At 41.8% G+C, this 14493-nt stretch overlaps 2 protein-coding genes across 11 annotated transcripts in view; one reads left to right on the forward strand and one right to left on the reverse strand.

Moving 5' to 3' along the window:
• The window catches only part of RABEP1 (rabaptin, RAB GTPase binding effector protein 1), an 847425-nt gene that overhangs the window by 127821 nt on the left and 705111 nt on the right, over nucleotides 1–14493 (forward strand). The gene's annotated exons all lie outside the window — the stretch shown is intronic.
• The window catches only part of CUX1 (cut like homeobox 1), a 283260-nt gene that overhangs the window by 52187 nt on the left and 216580 nt on the right, over nucleotides 1–14493 (reverse strand). The gene's annotated exons all lie outside the window — the stretch shown is intronic.

Raw genomic sequence — 14493 nt, forward strand, 5'->3', positions numbered from 1 at the left:
TGTTTGTATTTACTGTGGAAGAGATCATTTTGTCAATACGAGTGTAAAACTGCATTATGGTAGGCTATACAACCTGCAAACCCCAAGGCCACCATTTATTGATGAAGTTACTTTAATAAATTCCAGATAAACTTTGCTATACCAAAGGAGTGTTGCATTTTGCTTTCCAACAGCCTGCATCCAGTTTAAAACCTGAAGCAAAAGCCCCAAAACTTCAAAAATAATGTGCTAGAAGTAAGAAACTGGAGAGATCAAGAGCATCGTGAGGAATGAGGTGATTGCAGAACCTGGGATTTTTTTAAGTCTCAGGTAGCCAAAGGCTTTAGCCATGCCCTGTGCTTTATAGAGGATGGGAGAAACAGGGTCTCGCCAAACTAACTTGGTGGAAAGATGGTGTCCATTAGGTCCCAAAGCACGTGATGAATACACAGTTCAACATGACAATTTTAAATGATCAGGAAACTGGTGCAACTTCTGCTCTATTACAGGTTGATGTTGACAAATGTCATTAGAGATTCAAATACACCATAAAAGCATTTAAGTGATCCAAATCTTCTAAAGCTGCAAGTATAACTGAGTCATGAAAGGGTCGAGGCTCTCCCATGCACTTTTTAACATTATGAATTCAAACTATATGTCTGGGGTATAGGGAAGTTAAGACACCTCCAACCAATTTTTAAAAGGACATTCAAATATGCAGCATAGAAAATAATCATCTAATGCAAATCAGGTACTAGAAAGTAATCCTGCATAAACGGGCCACCAATCTGAAATACTTGGCAGGTGCAGTTGGCCTCCATTCATAGCTGAAACATGAAGACAACTGAAACATCAACACTGGCTATTTCACAGTTGATGAAAACAGCTAAGAGCAAGCTATGACTATACAGTGAAGGTGAGCACTCAAGTCTTTGAAGGCAAATAAAGACAAATACATCTGATGCCGTTTGCAAACGCCAGAGCGCCATACTTGGGAACATATCACTCTTGGCGGAACACGTGGTCCTTATTCGTAAGTCAGGAAATTCTTCAGTTTTGTTTTTTCCTACTACAATACTAGTGAGGGATGCATCATCTAAGATGAAGATGTATAAAGGAATGGAAACAAAGTCAACAGTACACAAATACCTTCTGTTTTCTTTTTATTTTCCCCAATATAAAATTGCCTCTTGAATAACCATCTTACTGCAAAAAAAGCCCCAAACCAGCTTGCACATTTCCCTCCCCGCCCCTTAGTAGCTATCAGTTAGGAAACCAAACAAACTTTGCAAACAATTTAGCACATATGTGGTCTGTCTGAGCATTTTACAAAACTAGTTGAGAACCATAACAAATTGACCTTGCTTTAATTACATGAACACAGAAAATCTTTTGTGGTCTTGCATTCCTTAGCGCAATGGATGAAGCCCAATGATGCTTTGGTGCTGTACATCCTCTAACACCTTCCCCATAGCTTCGATCAAGACAGTGTTTTGGAAAACGTGAGAAAGTTGGAAAACAGAGTTCCAGTCTCAGTTCATTTGTTACGGTGGTTTTCCTGAACTTAACATTAGATTTTCTTGTTGTTCTCCAACTACAACATTTCCCAGCCCCATGCTGGGGTCAGGTCCCCAAAACTGGATCCCAGGTCCTGAACTGCTTGAACACTAGTTGTAGAGCATTTTGGACTATGAATATCCCACTGGTGGCCTGCAGATTACCTGAAAACACTTCCCCCAACACAGTATCAGCCTGACACGTTCCCCTACGAGGTCTGATCACGTTCTGCCATCATAACATGACAAAATCCCTATACGGTGTAACAAACTACAGGCCGCACTGGGGTCCCCTCCTGCAGCACTCCTAAGCATCACTCACTCAGCAATCAGAGACATTTAACTATGTTCTGCAAAACTGCAGGGCACTGGTCAAGAAGGACCTTTTTTGTGATGTACGGGAACTCTTCCAACCACAGGAAGTAATCTAACATGGCCCTCCCTACAAAAGCAACCATATAGCTCAGATCCACCGCACGCTTCAGCTGGAGGCTCCTTTCTGAAGCTCAGGACACCTCAGATGCAAAGACTTGCAGGTAACGCCTGCTACAACCTCCCCAGAAAATCACAGATGTCTACATGACCTGACACCAGTCCCGGATGTATCGCCCTCAACGGAGGTATCTAGATGACGGAGCAGTGTTGAGACATGGATAGGGTTTCACCAGTCCCAGAGGCATCACGCTGCTGCCTGCCAGCACCGGCAGATTCCTCCAGTGGAATTTCTTGTACGCATTTTGAGAGCTGCAGGTTTGCCACTTTTGCTCAGACCCTGCCTCAACTCCTACAGCCGTGGCAGCATGCTGACTTTGCATCCACATGTAAATCCGAAGTTCAGAGCAAAGATTTGAACAAGAGCATCTGAATTCGCAAGCATAAAACACAAGCTCAACGCTCCGAGCCTCTCCTCCCAGCACACTCGCCCGTCTATAAAGAGCACTCCGTACTTTCGCAGCTCAGGAACCGCTGGGAGAATACACTGCCCAACCTTTGTTGCTAACGCAAGCTTAGCTAATAAGCTGCAAAAGGACTCAAGGGGAATGAGGTACAGAACATGGCGAAGTTGGGGAAGACCATGCAAAACACAGAAGGTATTCAGGGGCCTCTAAAAGGATTATGAAAAATATTATATTCTAAAGGCAGCAGGCAGACAACAGCTGCCTTAAGTTTCAGAGCGAAGTGGATTGAAAAAGCAGATCCACTATAATTTTCAGAGACAAATCTCTGTAGTTTATCTGATCCACTATTTAAATTTCAATACACAGTCCTCTATCTGCAGTAATAATAACCTAAATTCCATTTAGTGTTCATTTGAGCAGTCAGGATAAAGTCATTTCTTATTATCTCCCCACTGTGTAAAAAACAGCTTGAAGGTAGGAAGTCAGCAAGCATTTTCACCAAAAAGTAATTATTGTAAGTGACATTTTTACTGCTGGCATGCCATAAGGCGAACTGCGCATTTGGAAGGACAAGTTGCTAAAACAAAATGACAGGGTACTCTGTGACATTCCGACAAGAACCCAAACATGATTTAACTGGCGCTTGGTTTGATGCACCACTTTTCGTAATGTCCAAAGCTCAGGCTTCAGGTCTATGCCAAACTAGTCAAATTCAAAGTTCTTTATCGAGGCAAAGCGAGAACCGCCACGTCCTGTGCACAGCGGAGTGGGGAGGCAACGAAGCATCCCGTGCTCTGCTCGTTCCCTTTACGGAAAATTAGTAGGGAAGATGAAAGCAGACAAATGCGGACAGGAGACTTCTCGGCAACCTCTTAAAAGAGCATTTGCTACTTCAGGGCCTGCATTTACCTCCTTGTGCAGATGCGTTAATGGACAACAACAGACCTGGCAGGTTGCCTGAGATCAAAGCATCTCATACTGGGACTGGATTAGTTTCTGCTTTCCGCGGATGATGAGGTTGCCCATTCTACCCAACTTGTAGACCAAAACCAGGGGTGTGTTGTCCTGAGAATCAGGACTTGATCACGCAGCTGATCAGCAACATCCTCAAGACAACGGCATTATTCTGTTTCCCAGGCCTGAAAATTTCAGGGAGAGATTCTTTTCCTCCAATTTTCTATCTAATTTTACCTTTAGCAACGGTTGTCTTTGCAGTATCTTCTAAAGCATCATAACAACTCTCCTCGCTAACAGCAGTGGCGTGCAAGTTTGAACTATGTAATAAATCTGATCAGCATTTGTGGAACAGCACTGCAATACATCCCTCTTCTGACTAATTAAACGAAAATACCCGTGAAAGCTGAACGCTTTCTCACAGGTAGTGGTTTTGGTGGATTTACTTTAAGTGAGTGAACCTTGCCTATTCACAATTTGCAAATTAATGTGGCTTATGAAAATATGATCCTCCCTACAGTTATAAACTCCCACAGTTATATGTAGGGAGTATACAAACCTCCCTACAGTGTGCATATATAATGATGTAAAGTATGTAGGTACGTGCAGTTATAATTCCAAGCACTTGCTGTAGTTACGATTATAGATTTCCACTATGACCGTGGAGATTTTGTTTGTTTGTTTGTTTTGCAAATGTTGTAACTTTGGGGAAAATGTTATTTTGGGTCTTGGCTCAGAGGGAGATTTTATGTGGATGGGGGGAGGGATCAAAAGAAAACCCCTTTAGGAAACCATGCAGATGTATTTGTGTCTGCACTGAAAGGGGAGGAAACCAGCTTTGCTTAACTCTGAAATTACTGGGGCAATACTAAAAGTAAAGGTCCCCATTCTGCGTATATGTTAAATGACAGGAGCACATAAAACTAACTGAATGATGAAGGTGAATGTTAGAAGTACTTGAGAAAAACCTGCTTCTGAGTATCCTTAAAGGATTATAATGTTTCACTGCAATTTTACATTGCATTTTAAATAATTATGTTAGCTTTGTGCTTGTATTAAAAAAGGATGTTTTCAGCCATTCTAGAAACCAAAAGCAGTTGGAGAAATCAGATGAACTTCAGAAAAAAGCAAGTAAGATGGGAGTTGGTGATAGACTCATGAAAAGAGATTTACAGCTGGACATTTAATAGTACTTAGAGAAGTTAGGCAACCAATTCTCCTTTCAATGAATGCACAACCACAAATGCCTCAGTCTTGGAAATCCCACTATTATGCCCAAACCTACATTAAGACTGCAACTTCTCATAGCCAAGAACTGGCATCAATTCCAGTCTAAGGTATTCCTTTCCTGGCTCCATCCTTTACCTCCATTTCTGCCTGACACTGAAGAACAACTGCGCTGTCCCAAGTGCTTGGGGGAACCAAATCTGTGAACCAGATTTGAAAAATAGCCACCTGCCACCACACACCTGCAACACAGTATGGGTGGAAGGGATTAAGAACAGGAACCTGGATCTCTTTCCTGATCTCATTTGCAGTGCAAGCCCATTAGCAAAAGGATGGTCTTTTACGCCAGTCTCAGTGTTAGCGTGGCGAGGGAAGTCCTAGTGCAGCCTTGGGAGTTAAATGTTGCTTGCGGAACGACAACTGAAGAACATCCTGGATGTGCCCAGGGCCATCCAACCAACTTTATAACCAAGCAGAGGCATGTCTAGCTGCTGTGTGATCTACGCCTGCTCAGTCTGGATAGTGTGCAGCCAGGAACTAGGCAGGGCAGGGGACAATCCTGCTCCGCTCACAAGCTTTGATCGGGTCAGATTTTCCTCCCTATGCCTGCCTCTTAAAAAGCCTCTGCCACGATGAGTATGCCAGTGCTATCACTTGGGGCTCATCCCTTTTCCTCCGGCCGCTGTAGGAAGGCAGCGCTGAACGTTCTGGCCGGTGAACACTTGCATCCCTTTAAACACATCCCTCGAGCTCACACCTTGTGTCAGCGAGTGCCTTGCTGCTCTCTGAGAGGCGTGCTGTGCCCCACTGATGCAAAATGCCTCAATAGCTGAAAAGTTCTGTTCTGCACACTATATGCACCATGCTGCGCCCGGACGGGGGGAGTCAAATCCAGGTACTCTTACAAGAAGAATGGCTAAGCAACGTCGCAGAGCTGGACAGCTATGGCTGCGTAAACTCCAACCATCAAACTTCTACTGAGTCGGGAGGACTCTGGTATTTGGCCGTCAATTGCAGCGTGGATGGGCTTGGATGGGGAGTACAGATCGCTACGAAGGGCAGTCTGAACATCCAGGATGTCCAGAATCTTGTGCAGAAAGACACAACTTGAGTTAATCCATTAAAATAAAAAGCTGCACTGAGATCTGTCGGACTTTGGAACAGACACACCAACCCCTGACACAACCGCACCAACTGACAAAACTCTCAAATAAAAAGCATTAAGGGACATTTTTGAAATGGCCTACAGGGAAGCGTGAGGTCTCTATGTAGCCGTGATTTTAAGTGCTATTCAACAACAAAAGAAGGGGGGGGGGGGGGGGGGGGGCGGGAAAGGGAACTTGAGAATTTTTTTAGCTGGATGTAGACACGCAATCGGAAACATCACAGCAATGCTCAGGTCAGCCCAGCAGCCCCAAATCCTTTCCCAGTCTCACTGGCCAAAAGCAGATGTCTGCGGACATCCATAAACAACACTGTGTAAACAACACAGCAAGCACGTAAGGAGAATATCCTCAAATGCCTACCTGCTCACGTATTGCTTCTTGAGCCAGAAGTAGGGTCTTTGCACTGAAGAGTGCTGAATGATAATTTTTTATTTTTACATATCACCTTTAAACAATTAAAAAACCCTTTCTAAAAAGAAATCAGATTTTAAATTCAGTGATGAATGACAAAATCATGGCTGCTATAAAAGACATTGCTCTACTCTGCTAAGCTATTTAATATTCAGATTTTTCTGTGTTTCCCTTAGTCAGAAGTCAGTATTTAGAAGTAACTGCTGGAAAATATTTTCAATAACCTTATTATTAAAACAGCTTGTGTGCAGAAGCTTTATTAAGGATTTTCTGAACATTAAAACAAATATGTCATGAAAGCAATCAATCAAGATGCCACAACCCCACATAGTTATATTTTTAGTATAATCAAAATAAATGCGTGCACAATACCTTTTGGAAAACAGAGTTAGAGCTTTTAGAGGTTCTGCTGCAGTTTATGGTGTCTTTGTTGACTTGCTGACCTTGTTATTAGAGACTAACTTTAACATGTTACCATGTTTATGACTGTTTGTTGTCCTCCTCTGTCGTAAGCCTGCGTGTGAAGGTATTTCTATATCCTCCTTCAAGATTTTAACCTCTTGTCTGCTCCAGACTAGAGCATGAAGCAGAATGCATATGTACACTGTGCACTGCATTTAAATGTATCTCCCCCACTAAATAATGTGGACATTCATTTGCTATGGGCAAGATACATACGGGATGGATCCGAGGCTAATGACTGCCTTCCTACCCCAATAAAGAAGTCCTATCTAACATCCGCAGCACAGTGGGTTGTTCTTCGTCTTAGAAGAAAGCAGTCGAAGACGAGTGACCCTGAACATTGCTATACTAAATGCACTCCTCTTCGGGAGGAGTATTGGCTAAAGTACTGAAACAAAATGACATTTACATTGTACGCAACAATATTATAAAAGCTATTAAGGTACATTATTTTACACATCCTCATAATCTCTCCATACTGCTTTACTTAATTTGTGATAAAATTGTTGAGAAAGGGTACTTAATGTAGGACAGTCAGTAAAAGTAATTTATCATCTTCCCGCTTCGGTGCTCACGTTATCAGCGAACTCATTTTCTGCATTCATCATGCAATCAGCCTATTATTTGCATATTAATCAGGCAGTGGACCATGAAAGAGCCGCATCCCAGCCAAATGCTGCACTATCTCAGGAGGAACACTCAGTAATTATCATACATCAGTGTTATGATGTGGTAATTGATTATAACATCTTTCTGTTGCCCCTGGGGAGTCCCACTGCTAACCCAGCTTCAGGCATTCTGTGCAGATTTTTCTCTGAAAATTAGAGAAACCATTGCTGTCCTTTTATTAGACTTCTTTTTTTTTACCTTCACAATAGACAGCTCTCTGAGCATTTCCAAGTTACTTTTTTTTTTTTTTTTTTTAAATAAAACCTTCATTAGGAAAAAAAACACCTGACTCGGATCAGAAAAAGTAAAAAAACCCAAACCCCCCAAACAAAACAGTTGGGCTCATTCTTGTTCGTCCTCTCTCTTTCAAGGTCTGGTGGCTTTTTAGGTGCTGGTATTGCTTACATAATACCCTTTCCCCATCAAACACAACAAAATGTTACAACTTCAATAGACAGTAATTGCAAAGTTCGCATAAAGGCAGTTAAGCTGCTTTATTTAGGTGCCAAATGAGAGGCTAATTTTGGTCCTCTCGTAAAGGACAAATGAAACATCTGCCAGTTCAAACTTGCGCTATTTTTAGGACCCAAGTTCCAGAGGGGTAAAAGAGAGAAACAAACATAAAACACAACCGTAGCTACAGCGCAGCTAATCTCACACCTCCTTCATGTGTGCAAACCAGGCAGAGAGGAGCCGGAGGGGGCAGCTGCTGTCCCCACACTCATCCCAACCTCCCTTCGGGAAGCAAGAAGGAACCACGCCACGGAGAAGGACTTTTTGGCCGGGTGTCTGCAGCGGGTCGGGCTACCTGCGAGGAGAGCTGGTGAGAATACCTTGCAAGGACAACGTTACTCTCCAAAGCAGCTTCTTGTCCTGGGACAGTCCCGTCAGAGAGACTCTGAGCACTGACAGCAACATGGGAATATTTTGGCAAGCTCAGGTTTTGCCAATAAATAGTATCAAAAAGTGCCTGAATTATTCTGGGAAACAATCGCTGTTTTCAACCCCACTCCAGGGCTTTATAGATACAGCCAAAGAAAAAGTATCTTTTAAACTGCTATCAGCAATATCTTTGACAAGTATAAATACGGGACATGTAGTATCAGGCCTATTTTACATTTCTTGCTGTCGTTGTATTTTCTCCTTTTGTTAGGCTTTTTAACTGGATATTTTTCTACTTTCACTTTTATTTGAATTTGATCTCAAATCCACTTTGCTTTGTTTTCAGTGCAAGTTGTGTTTCTCACAAGATTTAAAATAATCTCTGGATTCCTTCACTTGCTGTTTCTCTGGATGGCTGCTGGCAAATTTAAAAACCTCTGATACCCATTTTAGGTGAGAAAAATTCATCAGCTTTTCTTGCACCCTAATGCAAAGGACAGGCTAGAAGGTAACTTAGACGACATTAATTTTCTGGTTTTTTTCTTCTCGAGAATGATTTGCTATCAAGTAATATATAACTCTATAATCAGAACAGGATTTCGTTGTTAGAGTCTAACAGGCTGTTTATTTCCCTGTTTCAGAGCTACTTGGTGGAGAAGGCAGCTGTCTCGTAGCTCCATCCCCATTACAAGATGGGAATAACGACCTGCGAGTTCGGTGCTAGCACACCTTTTTTCCAGTGTTTTGGGAGGAAAATAGCCCATTATCTGTTCTTTGAATTGAAAGCAAGGTAATTTTCATCCAGCAGAGGAGCATTTTGTAATTTGCTGAGCAGCGGTTGGGCTGTTGGCTGGGGACGGCCGCGGGCACGATGGCTATCTCCAGCCCACCGGTGGCCGCCACGTGGCCACGGGGGCCGGACCTGCAGCCCCCTCCTTTTCCCACAAGCAACCACAAGACCAACGTGAGCTTCTGCCAGCTGCCAGAGCCTCCTATTACCAATAGAAAAATAGCTGCTCCCGCCGGAGAAGAGCCTTTCCAACCTCTTCTGCAGCTGCCGGCCCACGGGGGACAGATCCCGGCCGTCACCCCGGCTCCTGACCCCCCCGGAGCGGCCTGGCCTTCCTGTGCCGCAGCACGACTGCGACGGCCTCGCTCGCCTTTCAGTGCTGCTCCAGTTATTTTTATATTTGGCTTTCTAACGTATCAGCTCATCATTTTCCACCCAGCTCCTCTGTGGTTAGCAGCCGGCAGGAGAAGACCCCCGTGCCTGGAAGCAGGGAGAGGCGGTAATGTGGGCCCCCTCCCCAAAGGAGGCCGCTCAGCTCCAAACGCACAAGTGGAGGGAAAAGAAAATGCTGGTAATTAATGAAATGAAGTAATAAGTAATGAAATGATGAACAGTGGAATTTACAGAGTTCTAATATTCAACGGCCGTGGTTTCTTTTAAACAAGGCCTGAAGAGAGCGCAAGGAAGTGACGTGCTGAGATTGATGCAGAAGTTAACAGCGGAAGCATGTATTCACAAACTACACCTGCTTTTTAGCAACTATTATGCTAACTGGTACTCCTATGAACTACCTGAGAAGCGTAGCAGCAATAATGGTCAGGAAAGTTTCTTTTTTCATACAGCTTAAAAAATACACTCATTCATTAATTCTGATTTTTAAAAATGAAGACTTTGAGAATGAGCCACTAGTGTGCCTAGCTAAATGCTACTGCAGAGGTGCACGAGCTCTTTGCTCGGACATCTTTTCCCGCACACCAAAGGGGAGTGAGCGTAAAGGACCCACATTCCCAAATTCGCCACAGAAATATAAAACATAGCTGCAACTTGACTGGGTAACTTCTCCAAAATGAATGCTGCGAAACTGTAACCACACTTCTGAGTGAATTAAATTTGTCTTCAGAATCCAGCATGAGTCTCCTCTTTGCCGTATTAATATGAAAAGTGTGTTGGTGCTTTGTCATTGTAATTCAGCCGCAAGGAGTATCTGCCTAGAAACCAGTGTTCACTCTATGATTATATATTTTTCTTTAGCACTTTTATAACAGTAAGGCTATGACCACAATGAGGATGGAGTCATCTTCCGCAAGTTTAATCACTGGGTGGTTCAATGGACAGGAAAGAATACAACTAGGACAGGAATTTCTCTACAGATACCAACTACCTGCAAAGCATTGCTGATGGACAAAGGACTACGGCCACGCAAGACAGCCTAGGGAGGACAGACCTAGGCAGGAGGCAGAAATGACCAGATGATGGCTAGCAATGATAGCCAATGTTATATTAAGAATGAACTTGAAACACTGACTTCACGCTGCATTTCCAGGTCCCAGTAAGGTGCCTTGACAGCGATTCTCCCAGCTTTATTGATACCAGAAAGGCTGCCAGGAAGGTTTTCATGGTCCAAATGTCAGGGAAATGGCACAGAATATGATCACACACATTACAGACAGACTACAACAGCTGCCCTTATGAGGAGCCAACTGATATCCCATGGTTTGAAATCAAGACAGCCACGGCCAACTGCTTCAGAGCCGCAATCTCAAGCCACACAGAAAGAATGTGGAAACGTCACCAGTATGCACCAGTGTGCTTCAGGGTTAGCATGAAGGTAACTGTTTGGCTGACTTAGTTGTTCAGCTCCAAACTTTAAAAATGCATTTGCACCTAGCACAAAAGGAGACAACCTTCTTGACCAAATGCAAAGACTCAAAAATTAGTCCTCAGACATACACCATCTATGCAAAGAATTCCTGCAGTTCAACTACTCAGCTATTAAAAGCCATGTGACCTCCCTTCTCTTCCATTTTATAGACTACATTAACCACAGACATTCCATGTCATACAATTTTATTAACCCAGAATGCCAGCAAATGAATGCAAAACAACCTCTCTCTTCTTTTTGATTCAACAACAAAAAATGGCTCAGATTTGGGAAGACCTGTCAGTAACACTAGACTGATCACTTGTCTGATCTCAAGGTACTGAGGATTCAGCTCTCCATGTGCTAATTCCAATCATGCTCTGGGTACCATCTTGGACAGCTCTGCCCGTCCAAAACAAAACAGTACAACGAAAGAAATAATCATGAACCATGGCGAAATGGCGGGGTGTGTGTGTGTCTAAGAGCATCTCCGTTGCCACCATGTGGCCAGTGAGCTCCTCCTGTAAGCCCATCAGGATGGTAATCCTGAATATGGATTGCAAGCCTGAAATACACTCTGTCCCCACCTCGTTTCTCTCAGAGTAGTCAATGTGACAGCATCCTTCTGTTATTAGGTAAATGGGAAGATCTACCCAGTACATAGTTAACTACCTGCCCACTCAGCAGCTTCAGTACTGAAAAATATTACAGGAATATATATTACATAAATAAAAATATAATGGATACTTGGGTTTGTCATCATTCCACAACATGTCTGTTAATATCATAACTACAGTAAACCATAGATTGCATTCTGATTTTTTTTCTGGTTTTCTTTCCCAAGGGATGATAAGAAGTAATCTCCCTGTTGTTACAAATGTTTTATTTTGAAAATAAAGCTTTTATGCATATTTTAGTTGATCTAAATACAGTAGATCTTGGGTTTTTAAATCACCAGATAATATGCAATTATCTCAAGCTAGATTCTGATTTTGAAACAAGCTCTAATTAGCTCCCCATTTTATGCTGCTATAATCCTTTCTTCAACTCCCATGAGTGTTACTATTGCTAAGCAGCATGAGGTTAGGAATGATGGATGATACCCAGAAAGGAAGACAAACAAAAGGGAAATTCAAAATCCCCTGAGATCACCCGCAGCTGTATCGGCAAATGAAGATTTCCACATTAGGTCATAAGACGACCCTTACAGAAACACATACCAAAAAGGCACGTCTTTTTCCCACTGAGTATCTGCAAGTCTTTAATGTAGTATATAGAGAGTATATGTCCTTCACAGAGGATAAATACAAAAGTGAATAAAAATTCAGCTTTCCTGGGAGTAGCTATGAAATCAACAGCACCAAAAGAGAAACTTTGTCTTAATGTCATATAGATGCTCAGTAAAGACATAAGACCCCAAAATAAAACAAACTAATAAGAGCTATATACAGTACAAGTATTTAGAAAAATATCCAAGCACATAAACCTTCTTCTGGCACATGGCTACTATCCAAACCCAACCCAGCTCTGATCATCAGTAATGCAACTAAATAAGGGCCAAATTCATCATGAAAAAATGCTGATGCAGTTGGGTGACACTAATTCAACTTTTTTTTTCCATGTGATTTGGTCCATGCTTTTGACACATAAATCATTAAAAAGGCAGATTTACCCAAGGGCATTAGAGCATTTAGGTGGAAAGAAATACACAGAAAAAAATGTTAGAAAAGGCACAGTGATACTATTTTTGACCACCTAGGGTACAGACACCATTTTTGTGTAAAATACATTCACTGAAACTTGCACAAACTTATGAAAGCCTTGATGAAAGGTCACAGGCAGAAAATACAGATATATATCTGGTTGTAATTTTGGTACAGACTGTGCTTTTTTCAAAATTCATAAATACAGCTTTCAAAGAAGAAAAAAAAGCCTGGCTTCCCTTTGCTTTCTCAAAATATATATACATGATGCTTATCCATTCATTCCCACATATAAAAGACTGATGGGTTCATCTGTCCACGTGTGACAATGGAAAATTACCAGACAAAAGAACAGATTTTCATGAATGAGGTGTTAATCAAAACCTTATGATCTAGAAGTGTAACTAACTGGGTCAGAAATCCAGAAAATCTTGCTAGTTTGATAGAATACTGCCAAACGGTAATGAAAATACTCACAGCTAATAAAAGTTTGAGACGTTACTATGCATGTTGACACTGTACACTGAAGACCTTCTTGGCAAAGCACTCAGGAGCCACTGAATGTATTAGTTTAATTTTGCTTCTTTCCCTTCATGCATTCAACAAGTTCCAAGCCAATTATATTACATGGAAAAGGCTCCAGACCTTTTCTCGTTTCAAAATTGTTCTGATTAATTTCTGTTTTAAAATTACAAGTGTGCAACCTTTTCTGCCTTGATTTTCCTGGGAAATGTCTCAGAAGACCAGAAAATTGGAGCTGTCTCTTTTTTTCCTGCCCTGGAGTGGAGGATCTTTCACAAATGCATAATTATTATTACCTTTTCCAAACTGTTTGCTGCGTTTTTAATTACAGAACAGCTGCTAATAAAAGAAAATTACTAAACTGCCCTTCCTCATTCAAGTAACTTCGTTTCGCTCTTTTGTTCTGCGTGGCGTCACAACCTTCCTTATTCCTTTATACGGTGAAAGGCACCCAGAAAAGAACGTTTTGTACAACAATTTTATTTTTAATCATTGGAAAGGAGGAAGAAAAGGGCACAAGCCCATTTTCTCATTTGTAAGTCTGCTTTAAGGGAAGAAGGAGGGCGATCATCAATAATATGATTTTATTAGCTGATAGGAACGTGTTGTCTCACAAAATATTAGCTCAAGGGCAGGAACTGACAAACGAGATTGGGAGTGTGGGAGGGGAGCAAAATATCACTGCAGCAAAACTGAACTTCCTGAAGGAAATCACTTTCAGCTACCAGCAATCCTCATGGGAATCCGTAAGGTGGTCGGATTTTAATACTACGGGCTTGTCTTTCAATCTTTTATAATTACAGTTAGTCATAAATATGATGATTAGCAATAACAATGCAGCCTTTTCCCAGCTCCTCTGATTTCAAATTCCTCTTAAAATGGCTACAATTAATTACTCATATTTTCCATGCTGTCTTAGGCGTTTATAACTGTAACAGTTACTCTTGCATAGTACTGATGCTACAAAAAAGTAGTCAATGGCACACTTTCAATGAACAGCAGTGTATAAAACGTCGCAGGAAATTTCCATGTTTGCTAAATGCTTGGCTATAAGTAACAATAGCCCTATGATTGCAAATAATTTTTTCCCATTTTGGTTTTGTTTTCGTGGTTTGTTTTTACCGGGGGCTTTTTTTTTTTTTTTTTTTTTGCTTTTATCTATTTATTTTCCACTGTTGCTCTTAAGAAAAACGTGGACTGAATATCATCACGGATTCTCTTCTAGTCTTTTTAGAATGCAAAATAGTTTCCCAGTAGAGAGAAAAAGCAGTTTGGTTGGGGTATTCAGAATAAACCCAGCAAGCTCCAGAACAAAAAAAGTGTTTCAGAGTGCAGAAAGGTGGAAGAAGATCACAACCCATCCTTCTCTGTATCCTGAAATGCAGTAATTCTCCAATACAGGGCACCAGCTG

Source organism: Accipiter gentilis, chromosome 6 (assembly GCF_929443795.1).
Source record: "Accipiter gentilis chromosome 6, bAccGen1.1, whole genome shotgun sequence".
Classification (NCBI taxonomy): domain Eukaryota; kingdom Metazoa; phylum Chordata; class Aves; order Accipitriformes; family Accipitridae; genus Astur; species Astur gentilis.